Genomic DNA, 13,456 nt, shown 5'->3' on the forward strand with positions numbered 1-13,456 from the left:
ATTTCCATTATTTCCTCCATGTTCATGTATGCCATTCCATGTGATTTTTATTTTTCCACTCATTTAGAAAAATCATATCTCCATGATTAATAATCCAATTGACCTGTAATTTTTTGCATCATGTTCCTTATAATGTCTACTATTTTTTGATGATTTTTCCAGAATTTGTGCATGCATGGATTTTAATTTTGCCTAGAGAATGTTCATACATGTGTTATCTTGTACCTCCTTTGCCATTTTGATTGTGAAATGATGGATTTTAATCCAATGATTGTGAAACTTTGCATGCTTAAACTAGAGACCTTTAGGGATTTTTTGGTATAGAGTTTGCATTTTTCTCATTTCTGGTTGTGGAGATATGCTGTGGTTAATGGAGGTGTGACAATGTGTGTCACACCATTGCTTGCTTGACTTTCTGATTTTATGTGCCATGCCAATTCAATGCCAAATAATCTGATTTTTTGCATGGTGATACTTCTGGATGTTAGGATTGCTTGTGAATGTTTGTGGAATTTTTGAGTGCATTTCCAATTTGTTTGAGATTTTCTTTGCTGATTGGTCATGTTTGGACTTTTGAAGAGTCATGAATTTAGATGATTTGTGAAATGCTTGATGTTTATCATATGAAATTGAAATTTTGCACATGTGTTCTAGACACTTTGAAGTTTGTCTTGGCTTTGGTTTTATGTCTATATCATGTTTGGATTCTGTTTTAGGCTTGTGTGAACTTGATGCATCTAATTGGGCCTTGTTTGAGCTTGTTTGTGCATACCTTGCCTTATGGATTTATTTGCTATGCTTAGACTTGTCCAAATGCCTTGATTTTTGGTGTGTTGATCATGTGATGAGTGCTGTTTAGCCATGATTTTTCTTGGGATTTATTGAATTATGTTTGAGTTGATGTGGATTGATTCATTCTGTTTGCTTCAATGAGCTTTCAACTTGCATGCTTTACCTTATGTGCATTGTGAAATGAAATTGATTGATGCTATTGACATGGGACCACTTGGATTGTGTTCGTGATTGGTTTAATTTGATTCATGTCAATTTTCATGTTCTGTTTTGAATTATTTCTCTCTCTTTGACCCTAGGCCTTGTCCTAGTGGTTTGCGTCTCATGTTTGAGCTTGGTTTGCAGGTTAAAAAGCATATGGCTATGAGGGAATTGATTCACATTGCTTGAGTTGACTATTTGGTTTATCTTGACTAACCATGACTTGTTTTGTAGGTAGCTTTTAGCTCATTTGAATTGAGCTTGTGGCTTGCACATTGGTGCTTGATGCATTGTTTTGCTTGTTTGTCTGAATTGTCTGTTGACTGTTGACCATTAACTGTTTGACTTTTGGATTGTATACTGATTATGTTGGATTGTTTTCAGGTACCTTAGTTGCTATAGTTCATTGTGAACTTGCTTTTTCTTTGCTTGATAGCTTGAGCATTGAGGTATAATTCCACTAACTTCATGTAGTCTGGAAGACCTGTCCTGTTACTTGGGCAGGCACCTGTCTGAAGTCCTCCTTAAGAGGCAATGCTTGTGTTTGTTTATCTTTGTGCCAATCAGGAAAAGACCTTTGATAAGGCAATTGGCAGATAAAAGAGATGTGTAGTCCATCTCCTGCTAGTCAGTGTGTCATCCCTTTGCTCACATTACATGCTGATGCATTGTGGATATTAACCCAAGATCCTTGTTGAGTCAGTCATAAGTGTAGAAGGGTTCCAACTTTCTGAACCCACACTTTCATCTGTCTAAAAGCTCTCCTAGGCCAAGGATAAGAGCTGTGAGGCACACCCCTCACTTCCCATTTCATCTGCTTCACCCTAACTCTCAATGTTAGGGTTAAGAGCTAACATCACCCGATTCCAGATGGCTTGTGTTTCACAGCCTAACCCTTGTGTGAGCCCACTTTGTTTGTATATAGTGTGTGCTATTTGTGTGATTGATTGCTTTGCTTATGATGCTTAGGTTTAGCTTGCTCCCTGTGCAAGTTAGCTAGAAACCTTGACCTAGGACCATGGTGAATGTGCATGATAACTATTAGGCTCGAGTTAGTCTCCCTTCTAGTATGTCATTTCCCAGTCTCTGGTTAGGCTAGTCCTTTGTCCCTGCGTAGGGGAACTACGTCGCCCTGATCCTCATACCAGATGAGGTACGTAGGCAGGAGATGAGCTGATCTCTCCGGGCGCCCTTTTTGTTTTGTCTCTCGTGTGTGTTAGGAGATGGATGTAAGCCCAGCGATTGGCATTCCGTATCCTCTTGTGGTGTGCTTGGAGTCCGATGTAAGTCCAGCGATTGGCATTTGGTTTCCAGTGTGGGTGTGTTTGGTTCGGAGTCTGATGTAAGTCCATCGATTGGCATTCGGTTTCCATGTTGGCCTGTTTTGTGTGGAGTTTGACATAAGTCCAGCGATTGGCAGTCGATTTCCTGTGTGGTTTTGTTTGGCGTGCGTGAGCCGAGCTACGAGTGCTCTGATTCTTCTTTAGTCCGAGAAGATACGTATGCATAGGATGCGACATCCTAGCGAGCACATTTTTCCCTGTCCGAACTACGTCGACTCTGATGTCTATGCCTGATAGACTACGTAGGCCCAGGATGCGATATCCTGCCGAGTTAGTTTCGTTTGTTTTCTTGTATCTCTTTCAGCCAGTGTGTTTGTTTGTGAGCAGTGTTTTAGCAACCATTTTCCTTCCTTTTGTGCGTGGATCCCGTCGAGTACGACGGATGCGTAGGGGTGCTAATACCTTCCCTTCGCATAACCTAATTCCGATCCCATCTCTCTCTGGTCACGAGACCATGTCTTTTCCAGGTTTACTTCGAGCGTTTCCTTTCCCTCTTTTGGGGTAAATAACGCACGGTGGCGGCTCTGTTATTCGTTTTCCCGCCGTTTTTTTGCGTAATGCGACAAAGAGTTATTAAAAATATTTGACATGGATATTTGAAAGGCAATGTCTACTCCAATGGGATCCGGATCTTATGTTGATCATGATTGAAATTCTAGTTATCAGACTTTAGATGTCACACGGGTTGTTATGACATCCAATTCTGCACAGACAAGAATTATGCAGAACTTAAAAGTAAGTGCAGTAAATAACACAAGTAATTGTTTACCCAGTTCAGTCCAACATGACCTACATCTGGGGGCTACCAAGCCAGGGAGGAAATCCACTATCAGTAGTATTAATTCAAAGCTAAACTCACCCGTTTACAACTTGTCACTTAATCCCTACCCAATGCAATTTCAATCTTACACTAAGATCAGAGTTCCTACTCACTCCCCCTTAATCACCTCAGTGATTACTACCTTTAATCAATATTAAAGACAACTTTGAAGTCACACTTCAAACAACTCTTGATTGTGCTTTACAGCTTTAATCAAGATACACAGCACTCACACTTAAAAGCTTTGAGCGACACAACACTTACAACTCAATGAACACCCTATGCCAAAGCAATCATCTACGTGATAATGGCTTGGCTTACAAGATATGTCTAATACAAGACTCACAAAAATACAGCAGTGAAGTATGCTGGACACACTAAATCTTCACGCCTCAAAATCCCCAGTTCTGAATGAAGGAACAACTTCCTTTTATATTGCAGTACTTGGGCCTTTGCACTTGTATTCTCCTAAATTTAAGGTCACGCGAGTTCCCCTAAATTCCACATATAGGTTACTAACAAAAAGGCTATTTGTTAGGTTCATTAAATGTAGCTTGGTTTTTGATTTCCTGGATTTTCTCTCAGCTGTTGACTCCCTGAAGAATAGCCTGAGAAAAAGCTGAAACAGAAAACTGAACAACCTACAATATAGCATATGCTGTCAGGAATGAATGTCACGACATTCAGCTTGACATCAAGGATCATATGCTAAGTCTGTTTTTCCAGAAAACAGACTGTACAATTTTGCTGACCTGTACATGACCAAAATGACCATTCTACAGTAACAGCTTACATTAATAAATGTCAAAGTATCCAATTTGACATTTACACATTTGGCCTAAAGTTAGTTCTGTTATCCTCTTGAAGAACAAACTAAGAAACATACTGAAGTGAACCAGAACACCACTCTATCTATTGTTCAGTATATGCTGTCAATGATGAATGTCATAACATCCAGTTTGACATTCAGTCAGTAGGCCTTATGTCAGGTCTGGTATTTCCTTGATAACCAGACTGGAAATAAATACTAAGTTCTAACAGAACACAAGCTGTTTTATTCCTTAGTATCTGCTGACAGGAATGAATGTCACAACATCCAGTTTGACATTCAATAAATCCTGTATTAGCTAATCCTGCAGTAACTACTCAAGTGTGTCATGACATCAGTCAAGACATCAGAGTACAGTTAGATATTCTAACCTACAATGCAGTCACACATACACACCATGTCATGACATCAGTCAAGACATTAGAATCCAGCTAGTGTTTTACCATATAATGCAGCCAATTAAATACCTACAATGATGAATCAGGTGTTTCAATTGATCTAACAAAGTATCGAGGTATGATTGGTTCCTTACTTTATTTGACGGCAAGTCGTCCTGATATTATGTTCAGTGTGTGTCTTTGTGCTCGTTTTCAAGCCAATCCAAAAGAATCACATCTCACCGTTGTTAAGAGAATCATGAAATATCTCAAGGGAACAACAGATGTCGGCCTATGGTATCCTAAAGGTAGTATTTGCAATTTAGTTGGTTATTCTGACGCTGACTATGCAGGATGTAAAACTGATCGAAAAAGTACTAGTGGTACATGTCACATCCTTGGAAATGCATTAGTTTCATGGGCTTGCAAGAAACAAGCATGTGTTTCTCTAAGCAATGCCGAAGCAGAATACATAGTCGCAGGTAGCTGTTGCACTCAAATACTTTGGCTAAAGCAACAACTTCGTGACTATGAACTCAATCTTGGATGCATTTCTTTTCGTTGTAACAACACAAGTGCGATAAACATTACAAAGAATCTGGTCATGCACTCAAGAACCAAACATATTGACATTCGGCATCACCTTCTTCGTGACAACGTGCTTCAAAGAGATGTCGAAGTCACATTTGTGGATACTCATAATCAACTTGCCGACATATTCAAAAAACCTTTGGCGCGAGAACTATTTTACAAAATTCGAAGGGAACTTGGGATTCTAGATGAATGTGACATATAAATTGGCAAAAACATATCAACAATCAAAGGTGCAGATACATATCCGACTCATCTATTTACATTTGCAATTTATTTCATGGATCTCCACTTCTACTCCTTTCTTTTACATGATTCATTGGGTGTCTCTTGCATGAATCTTTGTTAAAAATATGTGTTTTTTAGCTTTTTTCACTGAGTAAATCGATTTACTCATGATGTAAATCGATTTACACATAAAATAGTAGCACTTGTTTTTGTATTTGGCATATTTGGCACTGAGTAAATCGACTTACCCATGTTGTAAATCGATTTACCCATAAAACAGTAGCATTGTTTTTTCGTGTTTGGCATATTTTAAACTAGGTAAATCGATTTACCCATGATGTAAATCGATTTACCCCTAAAACTTTTCTCTTTTTGTGCTTTCTAACCTCTTGAGGGTATTTTTTACAAGTTATGTTGTATATTCTATTTTATATTTGTCATGTGGTTATCTTTCACCCATCTTTCCCTTCTTTTTGATAAAGTCTAAGGGGGAGAAAGGTGTTATGAATTGTGCTTGTATGCTTGTGAATTTCCTAAGGTACAAATGATATAAATCTCCTTCAAGATGATCAAGTCAACATGATCATAAGCTTATCAAATTTAGGGGTAGTTATACATCTCAGGGGGAGAAATTTTTGTTTCCGGAAATTGCCCGCATCAAAGAGGATTATTTGTCATCATCAAAAAGGGGGGGAATGTGAAGTCAAGCTTCTCTATGATGAATGTTTTTGATGAAGACAAAACTCCAAGCTACAAGAAGACAAAGATTTTATTCTATGATCAAGCATCTTGATTCAAGAATTTAAGATTTTCACTTCAAGAAGGTATAATGAGAATACTTACCTTCACTAAAGTCTTAGATGCTCAAGTATTCATATGGTTATTGCATAACTTTTCATAGTGCATGGAAAATGTCTTAGAATCATATTTTTCATTTTCAAACTGGGTAAATCGATTTACCTATAAGGGTAATCGATTTATCACTGAAGCTTTCATATTTTGTAAAAGCAAAAATTAATTTTTTTCACCTAGGTAAATCGATTTACCACTTAGGGAAATCGATTTACCACTAGAGCATTACTTTTCTAGAAGCCAAATTTTATGTTTTTTAACTAGGTAAATCGATTTACCTCTTAGGGAAATTGATTTACCACTGAAAGATTTTAAAATATTTTAAACGTTGCAACAGGGTAATCGATTTACCCATTATGTAAATCGATTTACCACTGTGCGTTTCTGAAAAATCAGTGGCTGTTCATAGACCTTTTCATGCACCATTTCATGGAATCTTTTCATTTCATCTTTGACAATTGTTCATGATTTTTTCAGAACATTACCATGTTTCATTTGAGGTGTTATGTGCATATAAGTACATGATCTTTCAAATTCAAATTTCACCTCTTCCAATCAATCTCTTAGAGTTTTCAGAATTCACACTTATTATTTTAAATCTTCATTCAAGATTTTTCTGCATATTTTCATATCATTCAAAACAGAAAATTCTTGAACAATCTAATATCTTTGTGTTGTGAATTATTTTCATTGGAAGAGAAGCTCAAGAAAATTGATATATCACTTTGAGTGATCATATACTACAAACTTTTACATTCAATCCATTGTTGTAATCCATATCTTATTTTTAGAATTGTTGAAAAATATAATTGTTTGTTTTGTAAACACCTTGCTGTCCAGGATTGTTGGAAGCAAGAGAGTTGAGTTTGAGAGGATTGTTCTCATATCAACATGGTGAATCACAAGAGGTTGTTCTTGTTGATTATGTCTATCGTGTACAAGTCATATGAGATAGTGAAATCTCTTTCATGTTGAAAGGGGACTAGAGTACTCTCGATCTGTGAGGGGAACCAAGATATGTCTTCGTGTTCTTTATCTTTCCGCATTTTACCGTTCATCGCTTAACATAACCAGAAAAGAAAGAACAAGGTTTTTCATAAACCGGAAAAAGTGTTCAAAGATCCTAATTCACCCCCCTCTTAGGCGCTACTCAACTAACACCAGCGAGGTTCATCAACCGCAAGGTCTGAAGATATGGAACTTAGCTTCCGTAGCGGAGGGTTCATTCATTGCAATGAACAACACTTAGCTGTTGTGCTAGAGGATGACGAAGAGGAAGACTCCACCAATTTTGTGACGCATGGAAAGGCATGCAACAATTGGACTGTTGTTGATATTCCCGTTATTTTGCATCAATCTAAGTAATTTCTTTTATATGTTTTTAAAATCCTTCTCCTGTGCCTAAGGGAGAAGTGAACATTGTTGGGTATTTTCAAATTGATCATCAATAAAATTAATTCTATTCATCCACATCTATGATGTTTTGTTTTTACTTTTTGCTTTATTCTGAAAATGGTAATCACAAAAAACATAAAAAAACAATATAATTATCCATCTGCATAATATTTGGTCACAAATCCACTTCTCTAAAATCAAAATATCAAATCATTATGCAGGTTGGTTTCTAACCCCGATGAATAAAAGGATCCTTCTTCTTCTACAAATTTTGAATTCCCTGTGTTTGAGGCCGAGGAGGAAAGTGATGAGGAAGTGAGTGATGAATTATCTCGTCTTCTTGAGAAAGATGAAAAGATCATTCAGCCGTTTGAAGAACAGATTGAGCTAGTCAACTTGGGTTCCGAGGATGATGTGAAGAAAGTCAAGATTGGGTCTCGACTGTGTCCAGATGTCAAGAAGGGGTTGATTGATCTTCTTCGAGAGTATTCAAATGTGTTTTCTTGGTCCTATCAAGACATGCCTGGTTTGAATTCTGAGATTGTGGAGCATAGATTGTCGTTGAAGCCAGAATGCCCGCCAGTCAAGCAGAAGTTGAGAAGAACACATCCTGATATGGCTGTGAAGATCAAAGAGGAAGTGCAGAAGCAGATTGATGATGGTTTCCTTGTGACCGCTGAGTACCCGCACCGGGTGGCCAATATTGTGCATGTGCCGAAGAAATATGGAAAAGTCCGCATGTGTGTCGACTATAGAGATTTGAATAAAGCCATTCCTAAAGATGATTTCCCTCTACCACGCATTGATATGTTGGTAGACAATATTGCTATATTCAAAGTCTTTTCATTTATGAATGGATTTTCCGGATTTAATCAGATCAAGATGGCACCCGAAGACATGGAGAAGACCATATTCATTACACCTTAGGGAACATTCTGTTATAGAATGATGCCTATCGGTCTAAAGAATGTTGGTGCAACTTACCCAAGAGCAATGACTACTCTTTTTCATGATATGATGCATAAAGAGATTGAAGTATATGTCGATGACATGATTGCTAAATCAATTGATGAAAGGGAACATGTTGAGCACTTTTTGAAGCTATTCCAGCGTTTGAGGAAATATAAACTCCGCTTAAATCCCAATAAGTGTACTTTTGGTGTTCGTTCTGGTAAGTTGTTGGGCTTTATTGTCAGCGAGAAGGGTATTGAAGTTAATCTTGCCAAGGTCAAAGCAATACAAGAGATGACTGCGCCCAAAACCGAGAAACAAGTCAAAGATTTTCTCGGCCGCTTGAATTATATCTCCAGATTCATTTCCCACATGACTGCCACATGTGCGCCTATATTCAAGCTTCTTCGGAAAAATCGGTCTTGTGATTGGACCGAAGACTTCCAGAGAGATTTTGATAGTATCAAAGAATATTTTCTTGAACCTCCAATTTTGTCTCCACCTGTTGAAGGAAGACCGTTGATCATGTATTTGACTGTGCTTGATGAGAGTATGGGTTGTGTTCTTGGTCAGCAAGATGAGACTGGAAAGAAAGAATTTGCAATTTACTACCTTAGTAAGAAGTTCACCAACTGTGAGACTCGGTATTCTATGCTTAAGAAGACTTGTTGCGCATTGGCTTGGGCTGCTAAGCGTCTGCGCCAGTATATGTTGAATGATACCACTTGGTTAAAATCTAAAATGGATCCGATCAAGTATATATTTGAGAAGCCTGCTTTAACTGGGAGGATTTCCCGTTGGCAGATGTTGTTATCAGAGTATGATATCAAATACCGATCTCAGAAAGCAATCAAAGGTAGTATCTCGACTGACCATTTGGCTCACCAACCGATTGAAGATTACCAGTCAGTGTAGTATGACTTTCCTGATGAAGAGATTTTGTACTTGAAAATGAAAGATTGTGATGAACCATTGCTTGAAGAAGGGCCAGAACCTAGTTCCCATTGGGGCATGGTATTTAATGGAGCTGTTAATCAGTATGGTAATGGCATTAGGGCAGTGATTATTACTCCTCAAGGCACGCATCTACCATTTCCAACTAGATTGACTTTCAAGTGTACAAACAACATGGCAGAATATGAGGCTTGAAGAGGCCATGAATATCAGAATCAAGTATTTAGATGTCTTCGGAGATTCCGCTTTGGTTGTGAATCAGATCAAAGGTGATTGGGAGACAAATGAACCTGGTTAGAGATTATACGAGGAGGATTTCAACTTTCTTTACAAAGGTTGAGTTCCATCATATTCCTCGAGATGAGAACCAGATGGCAGATGCTCTTGCAACGTTGGTGTCAATGATTGTAGTGAAGTATTGGAATGAGGTTCCCAATTTGTCGGTGATGCGTCTTGATAGACCAGCTCATGTGTTCACTATTGAAGAGATCAAAGACGAGAAACCGTGGTATTATGACAGCAATTTCTACTTGAATGGTGATATACTGTACAAGAGAAACTTCGACATGGTTTTGCTCAGATGCGTGGATAGACATGAAGCATACCTGTTGATGACTGAAGTGCATGAAGGTTCCTTTGGTACTCATTCCAATGGACATGCAATGGCAAAGAAGATGTTGCGAGCAGGTTACTATTGGCTGACAATGGAATCTTACTGTTGCAAGTTTGTGAAGAAATGCCACAAGTGTCAAATATATGTTGATAAGATTCATGTTCCTCCGACACTATTGAATGTTATTTCTTCCCCATGGCCCTTCTCCATGTGGGGAATTGATATGATTGGGATGATTGAGCCCAAATCATCAAATGGACATTGTTTCATATTGGTGGTAATTGACTACTTCACAAAATGAGTTGAAGCGGCATCATATGCAAATGAAACCAAGCAAGTTGTTGTAAGATTTATCAATGTTGATTCTAAGTGTTGGCAGCAATTTTGGTAAAACAAAGAGTGTTCACAAGATGTTATGTGTCATGTCTTAACATGAGATATCCTATGAACCTGCTGGAGTTAAAGAAGATATGCAAGCAGGATTGTTTCAGAATGCCACATATAAAGACAAGGCTTCTGATATTAGTTGTACCTGCTGGAGCTTATATGGAAGACATATGTTGCAGGATTGTTTCAGTTGACATACTCATTGTCATGGTAACTGATATGGTTGTACCTGCTATAAAAGGAAACTGGATTATGCAGGATTTTTCCAGATGTCAGACCCGATGTCATGACATCCTGTACACAGAACATTCAGTATGAATGTCTGGTGTTTTGTGATTGCACAATTGGTGGCAATCATTGGTTGATTGAAGATATGGCTAGCTGGCGCAATCTATCAGGGATATCAACTAGATTTGTTTATTTTCCAAGGAGATCTTTACAGTTGATATGAAAAGATTTAATTGGAAAATATATTTAGGGTTTCAAGCTGTCCAATGTTTCTATAAAAAGGGACTTAGAAAACCTGATTGTACACACAACCAATACTGAGCAAAATTTAGAGAGAGAGTTAGGGTTTGTGTCTGTAGGTCATTCAAGTCATCCATAGATGATTGAATTGGACTGATTTGTCTTCTTGATCAAAGCTTTGAAGCAAGATCAAGAGTGTGTCTTCTTGATTGAAACTGTGAAGTAAAATCAAGAATATTGTAATTGAAAAGTATTTTCTTTTCACAAGGGATTGTTGTTTAAAATCACGGGTGTGTGATTGTAAGGGAAGTGAGTGGGTTCTCATATCTAAGAGTGCTTAGGTAGAAATTGCACGGGTAGAGATTAGGTGAGAAAGACTGTAACATGGTGAAGTGTAGGGATAGTCTTTGAACTAATTCTATTTTAGTGGATTTCCTTCTTGGCTTGGTAGCCCCCAGACGTAGGTGAGTTGCACCGAACTAGGTTAACAATTGCTTGTGTTGATTGCTTTACAATTCTGTTTATTATCCATTGTGTATTAACAGATATTAGTGTCGTTAAATTACCTTCGACGTCTTATATCTGATACTAGAATTTCAATTGGTATTAGAGCAGGCATCCTGCTCTGGCTCTGGGTGAGATCTAGGGAGAATACTTTCTGGTACAATGGAGAGGGATGGAGGATCTGTTCATAGGCCACCAATTTTGGATGGTTCTAACTATGACTATTGGAAACCAAGAATGGTTGCTTTTTTAAAATCCCTTGATAACAAGGCGTGGAAAGCTGTCTTGACAGGTTGGGTGCATCCTGTTGTTACTAAAGAAAGAGAAGCTACCACTAAGAAAAAGTCTGAGGAACAATGGTCCAAGGAGGAGGATGACCTAGCCCTTGGGAATTCTAAAGCTTTGAATGCCATCTTCAATGGAGTGGACAAGAACATCTTCAGATTGGTAAACAATTGTGAAATAGCTAAAGATGCTTGGGACATTCTCAAGATCACTCATGAAGGCACATCCAGGGTGAAGATGTCTAGACTACAGCTACTCACCTCCAAGTTTGAAAACATAAGGATGAAAGAAGAAGAGAATATTCATGATTTTCACATGAGTATCCTTGAAATTGCTAATGCCTCAGGAGCCCTGGGAGAAAAGATGACAGATGAAAAACTGGTAAGAAAAATTCTCAGGTCACTCCCCAAGAGATTTGCTATGAAGGTAACTGCCATAGAAGAGTCTGAAGACATCTCCAACATGAGGGTAGATGAGTTAATTGGCTCCCTCCAAACCTTTGAGATGGGATTGATTGAGGGAACTGAAAAGAAAACCAAGAGCATTGCCTTTGTTTCCAACACAGAAGAGGAAAACAGTCATGATATGGATAAAGAATGGGCCAATGAAGTTGCAATGCTGGGGAGACAGTTTAACAGACTGTTAAAGAAAATAGATGTCAGATCCAAGGCAAATGTCAAGAACATCTCGTCTGACATCAGTAAATCCAACAATGCTGGAAGAAAAGCAAGAGCAGATGAGAAGCCCAAAGAAGGAAAAGAGGTTCAGTGCTATGAATGTGATGGGTATGGACACATCAGGTCTGAATGTGGGACCTACCTTAAGAAACAGAAGATGAGCCTTGCTGCCACATGGTCTGATGAGAGTGACACTGAAGAGGCTGCAAATCTTGTGACTGCTTTGACAGGAAGATGTGAATCTGATGAAGTGTCAAGTGATGGTGAAGTAAACTTTGAGGAATTGGCCTCTACCTACAGAGAACTGTGTCAGAAAAGTGTTAAACTGAACAAACAGTCTTTAAATCAAGAAAAGGACATAACTCAACTTGAGAATGAGAAGGTAGAATTCTTGGAAACCATCTCCAAATTGAAAACAAAAGCTGTGGTTCTAAAGGTCAAGCTAGAAGAAGATCAACAAGTTGAGAGCCAGAAGATAGTCCAACTAGAGAAAGAAAAAGCAGAACAAGTGGAAACTATCCTCAAGCTAAAGACTGAAGTTGTGCTCTTAAACTCAAAACTAGAAGAAACAACCAAGTATGTAAGGATGCTGAACAATGGATCTGACTTCTTAGACAAGATTATTCAGACTGGACAAGTCACAGGAGTCAAATCTGGATTAGGGTACCATAAAACCAAGGTTGAAAGTAGCTACACTGGCTGCAAACCTCAATCTAAACCTAAATGCAGCAATAGTAATTGGAGTTCCAAGATGTCACATCATATGTCACACCATCAGAAGAAAGAATAGCAAAAATACAAACACCAAAGATGGAGATCTCATTACTGTGGGAAATTTGGTCACTCAAGGGCCTTCTGCTATAAGTTGTATGGTTACCCTACCCACCTTCATCAACAACAGCAGAAGAGAAGACAGCAGTATGGCAGACACCAAAGATGGAGATGCCATTACTGTGGGAAAGCTGGACACTCTAAGTCTTCCTGTTATAAGCTGTATGGTTATCCTAGCCATGGGCATCAATAGATCCACTATCAACCCAAACCCAAAAATTACAGGCCTATCAACAAGAAGCAATGGGTTCCTAAGACTAATGTCACAAGTCTAATGGCTCTCAAAGAAGAATGGTATTTTGATAGTGGATGCTCTAGACACACATGACTAGGAACTCAGACTTGATAACTGATCTTC

The sequence above is a fragment of the Lathyrus oleraceus genome, chromosome 1, assembly GCF_024323335.1.
Source record: "Lathyrus oleraceus cultivar Zhongwan6 chromosome 1, CAAS_Psat_ZW6_1.0, whole genome shotgun sequence".
NCBI lineage: Eukaryota > Viridiplantae > Streptophyta > Magnoliopsida > Fabales > Fabaceae > Lathyrus > Lathyrus oleraceus.